The sequence below is a fragment of the Ambystoma mexicanum genome, chromosome 3p, assembly GCF_040938575.1.
Source record: "Ambystoma mexicanum isolate Mex_15411 chromosome 3p, UKY_AmexF1_1, whole genome shotgun sequence".
NCBI classification, from domain to species: domain Eukaryota; kingdom Metazoa; phylum Chordata; class Amphibia; order Caudata; family Ambystomatidae; genus Ambystoma; species Ambystoma mexicanum.
In genome coordinates, this window is record NC_090925.1 from 445,020,789 (window position 1) to 445,037,300 (window position 16,512).

Genomic DNA, 16,512 nt, shown 5'->3' on the forward strand with positions numbered 1-16,512 from the left:
GTACATGTAGATCACGCTGGTGTATTTTTAAATCTATTGAGTTTATTCAGAATGAAACATTATAAGGGTTGTGGGGGGCTTGAAACACCACACTCTACTTAGAACTTCCAAAGACAGTTGAAATGCGAGAATTATCCTTTTCCAGGATAGTAGATGGGGTTATTGTGAAAAGGAAAAACAGGGCCTCACCGATGAGGTAAACTTTTCTCTGGTGCAAGTGGAATTGCGTGGTACAAGAATTAGACCAACAATTGCTCTAGTCCAATTGCATACGCTTTCAATGCATGTTGCTGCCAGGGCAACGTTTGTCCAAGTGCTAAAACCGTGCTCTGTAAGCACTAGGCAAACAGTGCCCTCGAGTAAAAATGCTTTGAGTGAATGGGCCCTGCTCGTTGTTTGATGCCCAGGTGCAAAGGGCATCTGAACATGTCCATCCTACGAATGCAGATTCGTATGCTCTGCTTGAACACGTTTGCACTTCTACTCAAATAAGGGAGTGTTTCTGCACATTTTAAATGGCATCCCAAACTCAAAGATGGGCTGAGTTTTACAAAGTGCAGGAAAAAACGCGTTCCTCTGAGCTTGCTTGTAAAAACACAGTGAGATGCCCCATGTACGACTGGGTCAAACTTAACCCATTCATGCGATTATTTTTTTGTGTGACAACAGCGGTATGAAACCTCAAGCAGGGATGGAAAGGCTTTGCTCTTTCTAGTTTAGCATTTAACAATGGAATGAGGGCCCTTCAGTGTCTAATGCGCTCCCAGAACACACAGGGTGGGAGGCTGTCATGCATTAGTGGCTGCAACAGGTCCAGGCAATAATTTAAGCAAGAAGGGTGGCTGACACAGCTGGGTGCTGGGGCACATCCCTGGATGTGCACTGGTCACATTTGTCTAACAGGTGACCTGCTCATTTCCAAAAATAGCACAAATCAAAAATCAAGTCCTCTGCACTATTGGTATGTATCCTAAAATGTAAGTAACGTAATCGCACATGGTCATTTTCATAGAATTCTGAAATTACTATTAAAGTCTTCAATGTGTAGGTGCGTTTGAAATATATCCAAATGTATTGCATGGAAAAAATACACATTGTTTAATGGCTATTCAATGTGGGGTACTGTTGGTCATATGCACAGCTATTTATCTCACAGTGGAAAGCATCATGCCGTAGTTCTCTAAACATCAAAGGGCAACACATATGGAACATACTGGATCCGATTGTAGATGCAATCTCATGACTAGAAAACAACTGGAAAACCTCTATGTATCAATTGAGCATACGCCATCTAGCCATATCAAAGGACGACAGCATAACAAGGTGACTCGTTATCTTATAAGAGCCCCATGGGCAAAGGGAACATTGTGTTGAGTGTCCTGTTAGGAGATCGTGTTTAAGTGAAAAGAGGGGTGGAATTCCACCCCTCTTTTCACTTAAACATTGTTCCAATACCAACCTGTGTGGATAGGTTGGCAGGAGTTGGACTGCTGCATACACCCCCATTTATGTATTTGATTTTGTCTAAATTCAATAAGTGATAAATAGCGCACAGGTACTTAGTTGCGAATCCACAATCTTTGTACACTGTTAGGAGATCGTAGTAATACTGTAGAATGGCCTGCAAGACCCCTTCTGTAATGTTGAACTCTGACTACAATTACACAAATGCAGTTCACATTCACTGGGACAGATGTGGTTTCTCGTGTGCATTGGGCCATGCCCCTGTGCAAGAGGGAATCTCTGTTGCCCACATGCATGCAACGTATTACGAAGATGCAATACACACGTGCAATCAGGCACTGAGGGATCTCACTGCATGTGTTACGTCTGGGAGGGGGTACATTTTCAAGTTATACCTTCAAGAGGGGGTCCCCTGTAACTGCTTTAGAAGTAATAAGTGACATAGCTTATACAACATTGTTAGTGTTATCAAGGGTTCGATTCCTGTATTATAAAACAGTGTGGCGAGTGACCCTATAACTTTTTTAAAGTATTCTGAACTTAACAGGGCCGTTTCTTTTTTTTTTATTGGAGCAAAGATTCAGCACAGCACATTTCTTGCACTAAAGGCACGTTACATTGCTTCTATGAAAAATAAAATCCTACACTGTTTCAAAGCAATATTCACAATGAGCTAATGAGTGACCAATGCCCATCACTGAGATTCATTATGGCCCATGATGGAGTTGGGCATGCTGCAAATCCTGCACAGTGTTCCCCCTATAGTGTCATCTGGTGTTTCTTGAATGGCTGCATTCCATTCCTGCAATGTGCAGTCTTACCCACGTCTGTCAAATCAACATAAAGCAAACCCCAAACACTGAAGAGAACCTGTGAACTTTGACCCCAATACCTGCTGACCAGAAATCTCTCTGCTCAATTAACCTACATGTGACTCCTTTTAGAAGAGCTACTTGAACAAGAGGAGTTTGTAAAATAAGAAGGCCTGATAGTTGATCACCATTTATTGTGTTTAATTGCATTGTGTATGTGGGAAGTTCTAACCCACTTCTGCTCTGCTATGCTGCAGCACTGTGTTATGAGGGTGCCAGAAATAACAAAATGGCAGCGAATCCCTTGTGCGCGTCAAAACCTCTGAAAATCGCGCTTTGCCAAGCACAAAAAGATGGCTGTCCAATCTGCCACGCATGTTGTCTATGTCTATGTCTATGTCTATGTGTTTGTAACGCGCCGACAGCCCGCGGGCATCAGGGCGCGGAGAACATCTGAGAGAAGGGTCTTGTAGATCGCCATAAGAAAAAAAAACAGTTCGGGGAAAGAACAGGTGATCGTCTAGATACTAGTGGGAGGTCCTGACATATCTGGAGGTTATTGGAAGAGGTATGTTTTCAGAAGTTTCCTGAAGTTACCATAATTACCTTCTAATCTAAGAATCCCTGGGAGGTTGTTCCAAAATTTGGCTGCTATGAATGGGAAGGCTCGGCCCCCCCCTGCTGCTCGTTTCACCCTGGGGATAACCAGGAGTCCTGAGTCGGCTGATCTCAGGTTTCTTCTAGGTGTGTAGAGTGCGAATTTCTCTTTGAGGTATCCTGGCACCGTGCCATATAGGCATCTGTGCACGATCGTCATGGCCTTAAAATGGACTCTTTCTTCGATTCTGAGCCAGTGAAGATCTTTCCTTGCAGCCGATATGCGGTTTCCAAATTTAATTTCCTTAACAATACGGACTGCCTCATTTTGCATGACCTGGCAGCGATGCAGCTCTTTCTTGGTGGCCCCCACCAATAGTGCATTGCCATAATCGAGACGAGATAGTATGATCGCTCTTGCGATGTTAGCCGCGTTTGCTTCACTTATGTAGGGTCTTATGGCTCTCAGCAAGCGCAAATAATAAGTGTTGTTTTTGTGTAAATGGTTTACTTGCGCTTCGGCCCCTACTGAGGCTTCTACCAACATCCCAAGTGTTTTAACTTGGGGTAGGACTGAAATTTTGGCATCTTTTATACTGAAAACCTTGTATTGATCGCCTAGTTTGGTTCTGGCATGCTGAGCTCCAAAGATCATGAGCTCAGTCTTGCTGTTGTTGAGGCACATCCAATGCTTCTGCATCCAGATATCGATGGTTTTATATACCTCTTCTACTTTCGCACTATCTAGTGTGTAGTCTCCCGTCATTTCAAAGACCAGCTGCGTATCATCGGCATAGTTGGTGAAAAACACACCGATGCTTTCCAATAATTCACACAAGCTACGCATGTAGACGTTGAAAAGCAGAGGGGACAGACTGGCTCCCTGCGGTACTCCAAATAGGATGAGAGCTGCTTCTGAGAAAGTGTCTCCCCAATGAATGCGTGCCCTCCTGTCACTTAAGAAGGAAACTATCCAGGCCAGTGCTGTTGGAGAGCAGCCTATGGTTTTATCTAGGGCCTTTTGTAGTAGTTGATGGTCCACTAGGTCGAACGCTGCACTAAGATCTAGTAGCATGAGCATCCCAGACTTGCCCCGTTCTATCAGCTCTAACATGTGGGTTTGTAGGTCAAGCATAGCCGACTCTGTACTGTGGGCTGTTCTAAAGCCCGATTGCTGTGTGTGTAGCATCACCTGTGCTTCCACGTGTTGTTGTAGCTGATTAGTGGCGATTTTGTCCAGAATCTTCAAGACAAAATTGGAGTTTGTTATTGGCCGTAAATTGCTAGGATCTTTCGGATCTAGGCCCGGTTTTTTGACCAGAGGGGTTATTGTAACTTTTTTAATGCTGTTGGGAATTTTCCCTTCGGAGAACGAGGTGTTAATTATTTTAGTGAGAGTTGGTGCAAATATTTCTTTATTATCCAGAATAATTTTTGTGGGCAGGATGTTCTCAGCACATGATGTAGGTTTCATTTTAGCTAGTACCTGGCAGAAATCTTCCTCTGTTATGGCTTTGAACTGGAAGCTGTCCCTATTACCTGGTTTAGGCTCTGCTGTGGAGCAAATTTCAATACTAGCGGATTCCCTTGCTTGAATTATATTAGTTCCGGCTTTTAGAATTTTAGCTGCAAAGGCTTCTTGTACTTTCTCACAATCTTCTTTAGATGGATTATGTGGTACTGAGAGTGCTTTTGGCTTTTCAATTGACTTAAGGATATCGAAGAGTTTACTCGTTGAGTTAGCGGCTGACTCTATTTCTCTGTTGTAATAATTGAGTTTGGCATTTTTGACTGCCTTTCTGTACTCTAGGTCCTTGCGTTTCCAGTCAATTCTATTCTCTAGTGATTGGTTCTGCAGCCATGTTCTTTCTTTGGCCCGTTTCTCTTGTTTCAATTGATTTATTTCATCATTGTACCATTTGCTGTGATTGTTATTTTTCCTGACTAGCTTATTTGTTAGTGGGGCGTGCTTGTCCGCTAATTTTTGCAAGCCGGAGGTGTATTTCTCTAGCATGGTCTCACAGCTATCATTTTCTGAAAAAGATTTCAGGACTTGCTGTAGGCACGGTGCCAGAACTTCTGGCCCTAGATTCTTAAAATTTGTACTCTGAATTCCTATATGTGGGTTTTCTTGTCTTTGGGGTGCGGGGTCTAATTTTAGTTCCAGGGTAACCAGACTGTGATCAGACCAGATGCATGGCTCAGTAGAGACATGTTCTGATTGTACATTATTGGTACACACCCAGTCCAGCTGGTTCCCTTGTGGTGTAGTCGGGTCATTGTTAACAACATAGAAACCTGTGTTATTCAGGGCTTTTTCTAGTGCCAATGCCTCTTTGTCCGCCGGGTCCCCCCTCCACCTATTCATGTCGCCTACTAGTATGGTGGCGCCACTGGGCTCCACAACAAGTAAAATGGAGTACAGAAGGAAAAAGCAGTGCTTTGCTAAATGAAACCCCAAAATCTTGCTTTAAATCCCTTTTTTCTTTGTTGCTGAAACTGCAGAATGATGGAACAAAACATCCCCAAACATCCAACATTCTTGCTGGGTGCTACAATTCACTTAGTTTAAGAAAATATTGTGAATTTGCAAGGTCCTGAAAAGCTAAAAGCATAAAGGGATTTCCACAGCAAAAGTGGCCGGTCTGTGGATTTCAGAAATCTCTGTGTAGCAGTGGACTGCTGAGATGGCAGCTGTTAAGAGCCTGCCTGATTAAACTTTACACATGTATAAACTGAAATCAAATGTTTGAAATCTAAGAGGCCTGTTACTGAGAGTAACCATCCTGTAATTGTTTTGATCCCATGGTTTAAAATCTTGAGTAAGTATTCTAGCTGCTATTTTGAAATCGCAAGTTTGTTTTAAGCTAAGGAAAAATGCAACAGAATTAACAATTAAATCAAGCCTGGCTAAAAGCTACCAAACTGGAATATCAGGTTTCTCCGCAGAAGGATGGCCTTTCCCCCCACCAGGAAATCACACCCAAGCGGTAATTATAGGGTTTGGAAAGAACTTGGTCTACAGAGGCAACCATCTGTGGCTGAACCTTAGACTTATAATTTGCCAGTGAAAATTGTGAAAAATATGAAAATAACAGATTTGTGAATCTAAATTTTAGCTGCACATTTCAAGAGGCAACAAAATCATGTGACATGTTCTGGAAAGAAATGGCAGAAAATGTGATTTTACAAAAAATGTATTTCTACTAGTCTGAAACTTTATACACTTATGCCCATGTTAAACGCGCACACTTGTAGAAATTTGCTCATAAATTGGACATTGTGTTCCTGATGAAAAAGGCAAAATTCTGTGATAAGCCGAGACAAGATCCCACAGCTATGGGGTTTTGAGGGATAGCTGCTAACTAAAATATGTAATCTGTATACGTGATTGTTATAAAGATGACACACTTTTTCTCTCATCCTATAAAGGCAGAGAGGATACTCTGACCCAATCTGACCCAATCACCTGGCAAAGGGGTGAGCTTAGGATAAACCAGCCCACATACCCCCTTTATCATAGGATAAATAGAGACAGCTCACCACTCACAAGGATAGACAGATTCACTCACTATCCTGATACTGGCAGAGCACCCTGCTGCTGAACTCTACATCTTCCTTGCTCCAAACTCCAGAAACTTGGCAAAGCAGAAACCCATTGCATACCTGAACCATTTTCAGCTGGGCCTATAATTCCAGAACCAGAACCCCCAAACCTAAGGGGAAGCATCAAAATACAGCCGGGCTGCTCTGTACTGCTTGCCTGATGAAAGAATTATCATCAGAACCAAGAAGGGTAGATCCAATCCAGTTCTGTACCGTGCTGTGACCAGAGTTCATTGTAGATCCAGTCCAGTCATGTGCCATGCTGTGACCAGAGCGCCTTGCTGATTGCAGATCCAATCCGATGTGCCCAGCTGTCTGTCATAGAACCAGATCCAATTCCCTGAAATGAATCTTGACGGATGAGAATCCTGACAGTTCCGTTCAAAAACATATCTAGTGAGTATCTATATATAGAACTGTGTCACTAGCATATGTACCTTGCTTAGTTAATCCTTATCTTAAACCCATCCTATCTTGTATTCAGAACCTGTATTGTTAGTAGTACTTTTGAATTATTTGAACTTTCTCCACACCATTCTATCTTCCTCCTGTAATAGTATTGCTAAAACTATCTTTGCGCTGATCTTTTCCCATTTGAAGAAGGCGAGTCGTGAGTAGGCGGTCATTCTGATCAAGTGGCTGTATTCCTGTGGGGCATTTGTTTTGTTCATAGTCATCCTCTAGTGTAAGAAATCCTTCTGTCATTTTAAAAGCGCATTTCTGTTTTCCATTCTCGCACCTATCTCGAAAAAACGACCTCCACTAAAATGTCCATAACTTCCTCAGTTTTTGCTCAAGAAACAAAATTTCAACTGCTGCTTATAGCTAACATCCACAGTTTTAAAGTGCATCTAATCCATATGGTTCTCCTGTTATCACGATTGTCGCGCAGTGAAATGTTTGCCACAAATTTTCGTTTAGGGAAATTCTTACACGTGTAAAACTGCTTTGATTGCTTCCAACTTCATTTTTAAGATTTCAAATTGTTTCTTGGTATAAAATCATTGCTTGTGTTTGTGTGCAATTATCCAAAGTGGCACCCATATGAATTTATAGCAATTTCAGCAATTCTGACCATATTTAGTGTTTTTGCCCAGTCTATTCTAAGGATAACTTTAAAAGCCATTCTGACAGCTTCCCAGTCAATTCCGTTTTTCTCTTGTGTTTGCTGGGGGAAAGTGGGATTGATATTTTGTTTGAATGTTGCCATTCCTGAAAACCTGTTCTCTCCTCCTATCTCTTTACATTGCATATTGGGGGTTGAGGAGTGTGCAGGAGGAACCTTTAACCACAGTGCTATTTGATCTGAACACAAATACAAAAGTATCATTTCTGTGTTGAATTGTTTTGCTCACTATTACTCCTGGTGTATTAAAGAGATTATTCTGTGTTACATCACCCCATTGGTGATTATTGTGTACCCATTAAAACATAGTGTGATTAAATTGTAAATACATAAATAAATATTTTAACTTTGCAAACCAGCCTGATTCCTGGTTCAGTGTAACCGCAGGGTTTCAGGAGAGGGGCATGATATGAGTGGTATATCGTTCAGAATGAATAACTTTTAGACACAAATAAATAAGGATTTCAGTTGTGCATTACACGGTATGCATTGACTTGGGTGTGTGTCGGATTGAAATCACTTACATGTAAACCACAGACAAAGCCTGAGAGTAGCAAAACACTGTACGTGGTATGGGTAGACAGCTGGAATTTTCTTTTTGTTGAATACTTTTTTTATTGATAATTTAATAATAATCACAAATGACAAAAATTATTAGATCAATGTAACAGTAGGTAAATTGTAAATGAGAAATGCTGAAGAGAAAAATATAAAGTGATACAATTAAGCTGAGACCATCTTGAATGAGAGAATAATAACAGTATGGTACAAATACAGGATCAACAAGATGAATGACCTAATCATCATATGAGGATTATGATGGGGCAATTGAGGAGTAGACACACTAAAGACAAACAGAGAGTGGAGGGAAAGTAGGGAAAGTGAGCAATACAAAACAGTAAGAATTGGGTAAAGGATTTAATTGTACAGATGTAATCAATAATTTGAGGTAATGAAATATTTGATATTCATGAACCATGAGTGGGCATATTATGATATGAAAGATAATTAGTAAAAAGAGACCATTTAACATCATGTTTAGATCTTGCATTGAGACGTGATGCCATGTAGTGTTCCATTTTATGGATGTGACATATGTTATTTCAGCAACAGATAGCTTTTAGAGTCTTTCCAGTTAGCACTAATTAGTTTGATGACAATCACAATAAACAAATCATATAAACCATAGGCTGGGTGTGATTTCTTTATGCTTTCAAGAGCTAAACTCCCCAAGAGTATGTTTGAGAATGTTAGGGGAGGATACACCTTAAAAATTATATTCAAGATAGACCACATCTCTTGCCAGAATTAATGTACAAAGGGGCACTGAAAGAACACGTGACAGTAGGAGCCATAGATGTTGCCACAAGTCCAGCAGTTTCCACCCATTCCAAAATAGGTTTTCAAGAGGCGCATTGGGGTAATAATGGCCCTGTGAAGGAAGAAAAATAGATTTTGCGAAATATTGGCAGCAGTGGAGACAGTCTTAACCTTAGACCAGAGTGATTCCCATGTTTTGTTATCATACCTTTTCCACAGTCCATTTCCCATTGGGTTTGGATAGATCATGTATCAGCAGGAAAATCTTTGGTGCCTAATAGTTTATAGAATTGAGCCATTTTGATGTTGGAGAGTCATGAACCGATGTCTTGTAGGGTTGGGAATGAGCTCATTCTGAGTGCGGAAAACTATTAAGGCATGCATTCATTAATTTATTGTAGAAGCCAAAGCCTGAGAAGGGCAAGGAGAACCTTTTTTCAAATCATGGAAGGATTGCCAGCCAGTAGTGTGATAAATTTGATGAATTAATCTAATAGCCTTGCTAATCCAGGACTTTCTATAAAGTGTCCTGTTGTTGAATGTAATGTGTTTGTTGTTCCATAGAGAAGATGAGAATTTTTGAGTCAGCGAGCAAGTGGGTTTGAAGAGACACGTTCTGAGGGCAGAAACAGCCGCCTTAATCGGGTTAGTGAGTTTAGTAGTGAAAGATCCAAAAATATATATCAAATCTTGGGTTCTGATGGGTGTGATTAGTTCCCTTTCAAGAATGAACCAGGTAGGGAGGTCCTCAAATTCAGAGGTATTAAACCAGATGCATGATTGGTTAATAAGGAATGCATTCTGATATCGTTTGAAGTCAGGAAACTTGACACCACCATGTTCAAAGGGGGCTCTAAGTTTGCATACCGAAATTCTTTTATTTTTACACATGCCCCATAAGAAGTTGAGTAGGATAGAGTTCATGGCAGAGAAGAAGGAAATGGGAAGGGGAATGGGGAGCATTTGGAGGTAATAGAGAATGATGGGTGAAAGCATCATCATAATAGTTTCAAGACACCCCCACCAAGAGAGATATAGGGGTGACCAGCGAGAGGTAAGTTCCTTAAGCTTAAGAAGTTGAAATTAGATTTTAATTTCATAGTATTTTTAGTAGAAGAGGTAAAAAGGTCAAGAGTAAGCCCAAATGAGTTGTCACACCATTTAAAGCCAAACATATCGATTTCATGCTTGAGGCAAAATGAGTTAAGAGGGAAGATCTCTGATCTATCTTTATTTAATGTATAGCCGGAGGCTAAAGAAAAATCATTGAGGACTGACGAAAGGTATGGAATATGATGTTATGGATTTTTTAGAAGAATTAGAATGTTGTCGTCATATGCTGCTCTCTTAAATTCATGTTTGCTGCCAGGAATTTGAGGGTTAGTTCTTATACGTTGTAACAGAGCCTCAAGAGATAAAACATATAAAATGAGAGAGAAAGGGCAGCCCTGTCTAATGCCCCTTTTGAGGGGCAAGAAAGGTGATGATTGGACGTTAATAAAGATAGAGGAGTTGGGGTTGGAGTATAGATGTTTGAGCAGCTAGATAAAGCCTTCTCCACAGAAATGAAAGCGTTAAGATTGGAACAAGAATTCCCAGTGCACTTGATCGAAAGCTTTTTCAGCGCTAAGTGCTATGGCGGCATAGCCATGATTATCTGTTGTGTCTTTTGCTATAAGATACATGGCATCCACTAAAAGTCTTGCATTTGAGTAGATGGTTCTCCCTTTTACATACCCAACTTGATCTGATTTAATTAGTGTGGGGAGGTAGGATTCAATTCTGTTAGCAAGTATCCTTGCAAATATCCTACATTCAACGTTTACTAGGAAAATGGGCCTATCTTTTTTAGGAAGGTCAGAGTCTTTTAGGGCTTTAGGGAAGAGAATCAAAGTGGCTTCAGCAAATGTCCAGAGGAAGAGTTTTTGTTAGCGAAATAGATAAAGAGTGATTTGAGTTTAGGTGATAGGATTCTAGAAAAATGATGAAAGAACTCAGGAGAGAGGCCATCAGGGCCAGGTGCCCTGCCAGTCTTAAGATATGTAGTTGCCTGAATGATTTCTTGGGCAGATATTTCAGAGTCAAGGCTGCTAAGATCTATCTGGGGATAAAAATCTTTCTTAATATTTTGGAAGAAAGAGAGCAGGTTATCAAGAGCAATGGTGACATCTGGGGAGTAAAGGTGACAGTAAAAGGTTTTAAAGTCATCCAGATCCTCGTAACGGTAGTGCCCAGACTATTCTTAATGTGTGAGATGAAGGTTTTCTCTTTCATGGATTTAAAATAGGAAGCAAGAGCCTTCCCTGCTTTGTTGGAGGTTTGGTATATTTTCAAATAGAATGTTAGAATGGTATTAGAAGCTAGTTCAGTATGTTTCTTATTAATTGGCGTACGCAATAATAAAACGTGATGAAGTTTAGGTTGAGAGGGCGATTGATAGTATATTTTCTCAGTTTTGGAAGGTTCCAGAAATAATTAATCTAACACTTTTTTGTATTCTTTTTTCTTTCTGCTAACATATGTCCTTTCAGTACCGCCTTAAATGTATCCAGATTGTTACCCATAGAGGTATCTTCATCCTTATTGTCAAGAAAGAACTTTTGCTGAAAACTGTTAAATGACTTATCAAATTTATCATCTTGTGATAGTGTATTATTGAAGCACCATCTGCCGGAATGTTTACTAATATTAAGAAAGTCAAAGGTAGTAACGACAGGGGCATGATCAGAGATCACAATGTTGGCAATACGAGAATCAAGAACAGTGTGTGACAGTGTGTGACACAGAGACTCCCTCTCATGTGTACAATACAATGTACACATGAGAGGGAGTCATGGGGCAGTGAGTCTCCCGAGCCCTGGTTCTCTCGAAGCTGGACTACTGTAACAGCCTCTATCTTAATCTGCCTGCCTCCACTCTCCGCCCTCTGCAACTCATCCAGAACAGAACTGCGAGACTTGTCCTTGGCCTCAAGCCCAGGGACCGTATCTCTCCAGGACTGAAATCTCTACACTGGCTCCCAGTGGCTGCGACGATTAAGTTCAAAACCCTCTGCATTGTCCACAAGGCCTTCTGGGGCCTGGGGCCTAAATACCTTCAACTCTCTCTTCCTAAATATCTTCCTTCCCGAGACCTTCGCTCATCCGTCTCCAACTCCCTCAGGGTCAGCCGCTTCGCGAAGCAACGAGCTGGGGGTAGATCTCTCTCCGCGGCAGGGGCCTTCCTCTGGAACAGCCTTCCTGCCTCCCTGAAACTTGAGGAGAACCATCTCCGGTTCCCGAAGCACCTCAAAACCTTCCTCTTTGCTCCTGCTTTCTCTCTCCCTCTCCCCTGCTAAATTCTTCACTGAAACTGCACTGAATCTGCAACTGGACCACTCGCAGTGACCTCGGTCCTGGGCCCAGCCACTCTCCACTTGCACTGCCTCCCTGGCAACCCCTGCACTGCGGGACTGTCTCTGTATCCCTACAGCCCCCCCTTCCCAGCTCTTGTCTGCACTTACCTTGCACTTGCCACCAGCTGGCCCTATTTATTTATTTTTATTCTACTTACTTTGTACTGCACTTCCCCCCTCCCCTTCCCCCTGCACTTCTTCCCTTCCCCCTATCCCTGCACTAGCGCGATCTGAATGACACCTGGCCTAGTAGGATCGTTGTCTGTCTTCCCCTTGTTCCCCCCTCCCTGCCTCGTCGCGCCTTGAAACACTTGTGTATAGGCGTGTTACAAATGCCATATCATATCAAATGTGAAATCAAAGTTTGTGGGGTACAAGAGTCTCCAGGTATCAGCCAATCTAGTCTATGATATGCAGCAGATAAATGCATCATGGGATTTGGAGCTTCGGAAGACACATTGGGATCTCCTATCCATAAAAGGCTCAAGGACATTATTAAAGTCTCCACAAACCACAAGGTTAGCAAGGACTAATTGTACGGACTAGATGTTTTGTTTCACTGAGTCCCAGAAATTGGGGTCTGGTGTGGTGGGACAATAAATATTCATAATAGAAATAACATTAGCTCCAATCTGTAGTTTAACCCACACCCACTGACCATTGTTATCAGAATTTTGATTGATAATCTTGTAGGGGGGGGGGCTAGCAATAGCATCCTGGACCCACAATGATTTCACCTTCAAAGATTTGAACATGGATAGGTGGGTCTCCTGTATACAGGCAACAGAGGGGCCAAATCTTTTGAAATGAGAGAGACCCTTGCATCTCTTAATTGGGTTGTTAATCCCTTTCACATTACAGGATATGCATTTACACGTGCTCATTATTGATAAAGGATGCTAGTAAATATGAACAATACATGTAAGACATAGCAATTGAATACATGAAATACCCATTGTAGAATGATGATGGAGAAAACAAACATATAAATGTCATTGTGTAATGTACCAATTAATATAGACCTAGACACATGAGGGGAATACATAAGGAAGGTGGGAGATGAACAACCCTGACATCTGTATGACATGACAGTAAAATAAGAGATGTAGAGAGAAAAAAATGATGAAAAAGAGGAGTGCAGACAAATAGAAGAAAAGATAGATGTCAGGAAAAAAACAGAAAGATGAACCAAGCGGAGGTGCGGGCAAGTAGACCCCTGGCTGGAATGCAAAATGAGTCCTGTGGGTTGGAGGGCACCTGAGCCACAACAACCATGCCCGCAAACTATATCAAGGGTGACTCAACGTAAAGTTAATGCCCACAGTGAAAAATAGGAGCTGTGCCATAATGACATATGCTTTACTGAGTGGAGAGTCAGGTAGCAGAATAGAGGGCAATGGTGGAGTATAAGTGTCCATGCTATCGGCCGTGAGGGATATTATAAAGGATTTGAGGTCTGCAGGGTCATCAAAGACCGATGTTCTTCCATTGTGTGTGACTTGAAGGGGCAAGGTTAGAAGAGGACAGATCTGATGTTCAGTTGCTTAAGAGCTGGTCGAAAGGAGAGGAATTCCTTATGGCGCTGAGCCGTATTCCGAGTGACTTCCTCCAAAATGTAAATCCTGCTGACTTGCAGATGAGATTGCGTTTTTCTTTAGCTTTGGAAATGAGGACCTGCAGCTGAGTGTATTCCAGTCGTAAAAAAATAAGAGTGCGTGGCATTGGATGTTTAGCATAGACCTGTTTTAGAGGCCCATTTCTGTGTGCCCGTTGAATTGTGAGGACGATGTCTGATGGAATATGAGGAAGGGATGAAAGCATTTTCTGTAGAAACAAGATGGCGTCATTTCCTTTGCATCCTTCAGAAAGGCCTGAGATACGGAGGTTATTCCTTCTGCCTTGATTTTCTAGTTCTTTGTTGTGTTTCTGGAGCTCTTTGACAGTAGTTTCAAGTCACTCTGGGAGAGAGATCCTCCACCAGGTTTACTCTTTTTTCTACCTCCATTCTATTTTCGAATGCACACCAAGGGCTTTAAAGACCTGATCTCCTGAAGCAATAATTCCATGCTGGGGTCCACCGAGTTATCTGGAGGATGAGATTTGCTTTTAGGCCTTTTGAGTGTGTCAGGGGATAAGGCTGATTGGGCATCCTTGTGAGGTTGTACTGGCTTCTGCATGCCTTTTCCTGAGGCCATGATGGTTAAAATATTTCTTTTAGACTTTTTTCGTATTTAGTATAGTCAGTTTTAGTGACAGAGAATATGGGGAATTGGCCAGGAATATGACTGAAGTGATTTATAAGTGATATCAAATATAATATTTCAGTCAAGTTTCGCCAAGTATGAGGCAGGAGTATGATGAGCAGCTTCATCGAAATATTAAAATAGAAATACAATAAAAGAGATTCTCACCACAGTGTAAAGCAGTAATTGCTGAAGAAGTGCCTTCAATTCCAATTTGTAAGATTTCTTTTCCACTTTGGTGAATATTGTTTTTAGTCCAGCAGATGGCATATGTGAGAGGCCTGGCTCCAGAGATGTGCAGTGTTTCCTGACGAGGCTGCCAAATTCTAGGCAGCTGTGCTGGCTCCCTGCAAGAGCAGCTGACGCTGTGAAGCTGAGGAGCCCCACGTAAACTTGGAGGCCAGCAATGTCAGAGAAAAAGGCACCACAGTACTCCCCTGTGGTAGGGCAACTACCAGACAAGCAAAGAATGTGGTAATGGGTCCAAGGAACGCTGCAGCCATAAATTAAAAGGTGTAGGGGGAGGGAGTGTTTAGGGGTGAATAAGGTTAATTAATTTACAGGGTGGTTTAAGGACAGCAAGCCACAATTTGGATTGTTAACATAAGCGATGGCGAGGAGATTTAAAAGAGAGAATGGAGGAAAGAATGTAAAGGGCAAGACCATCTGCACATTTGAAGACCTATATAAGGAAGTTAAACAGAAGTCAAGTCTCAAAGGAGAGTGAGGACAAAGAATGAAGTGAGGCTGAGATAGACGAATCTGGAGAGAGGTGAAAAAGGGTACACATTGAGAAAATGAAGACAGGTTGAATGGGCGAAGTGGGAAAGAGGGTATGCCAATGAGAAAAGCAGAACGATAGAAAAGATTGGAGTAGATAAACACAGAAATAGAGCAAAGGATACATTTTGTTTTTATGTTAAACGAGTGAAAGTGACAGATACAAGAAACGGGAGAGATGGGCAGAGAAGGAAAGATACTGATCAAAGAGAACACCAAAGTTATTAGTGATAACAGAAAAGGCTAGTTGAGCTAGTGGAAAGGACAGAGGTGAAAGAAGGGAAGGAGAAACAGAGGAGAATGAAAGAAAAGTACTTTGGTTTAGGAGGGGTGGAGGTGAAGAAAGTGAAAATGCATCCACAATTGTATTTTGAGGAAGCAGGCAGGGAGAGGAGTGAATACTAGGAAATGGAAGTAAACAAGACAAGGATTTGTGAGTGATTAGTGAAGAAATGAGGAAATGAAAGTAAAAAGCTGAATTTATAGATGATAAGAAGGAGAGAAGCAAGGACAGAACCTTGGGGATGCCAAATTGAAATGGAAAAGAGAAATAATGGTTACCTGCCCAGGATACAAAAGTGTGATTAGACAGATATAAAGGGAGCAATTCTGTAAGAGCAAGAATGAGTGTTGATGGAAAAAAAAACTTGATAGTGGATAACACACTTCAGAAGTTTAGAGAGGGGGATAGGCTGGACATTAAAAATTGAGTGAGGATTGAGTGAGGGTCTTTACAGTACAGGAAGTGTGATAGCATGTTTGAAGTCTGTGGGAAAAGTTGATGCAGAATGAGATGAATTAAGGAGCTTGCCAAGAAAGATAATAGAAAAGGAAATACAATGTAGGGGTGAGTAGGAAGAGCACATGTTAGGAAGTGGGCAGTATTTGAGGCAGATAAGAAAGTAAAAGGGAATAAGGAGTGAGAAGACATGAGACAATAGCATGGAGAGAAAAGGAAGGGAATAGTGTAGTTGGCAAACTTTAGCAGAGAAAACGTTAGCATAGCCAGAAGATGATAGAGAAGCGAAGGAAGGATAGTTAGAAGAGGGAGGGCTAGAAGATGGTCAAAAAGCTGGAAAAGTTGGCAGGGATAGAAGGACAAAGATAGAATAAGATCTGAGAAGTATTGATTATTTTCAGCATAGAACCAAGAGTAATTAAGGTAAGAGA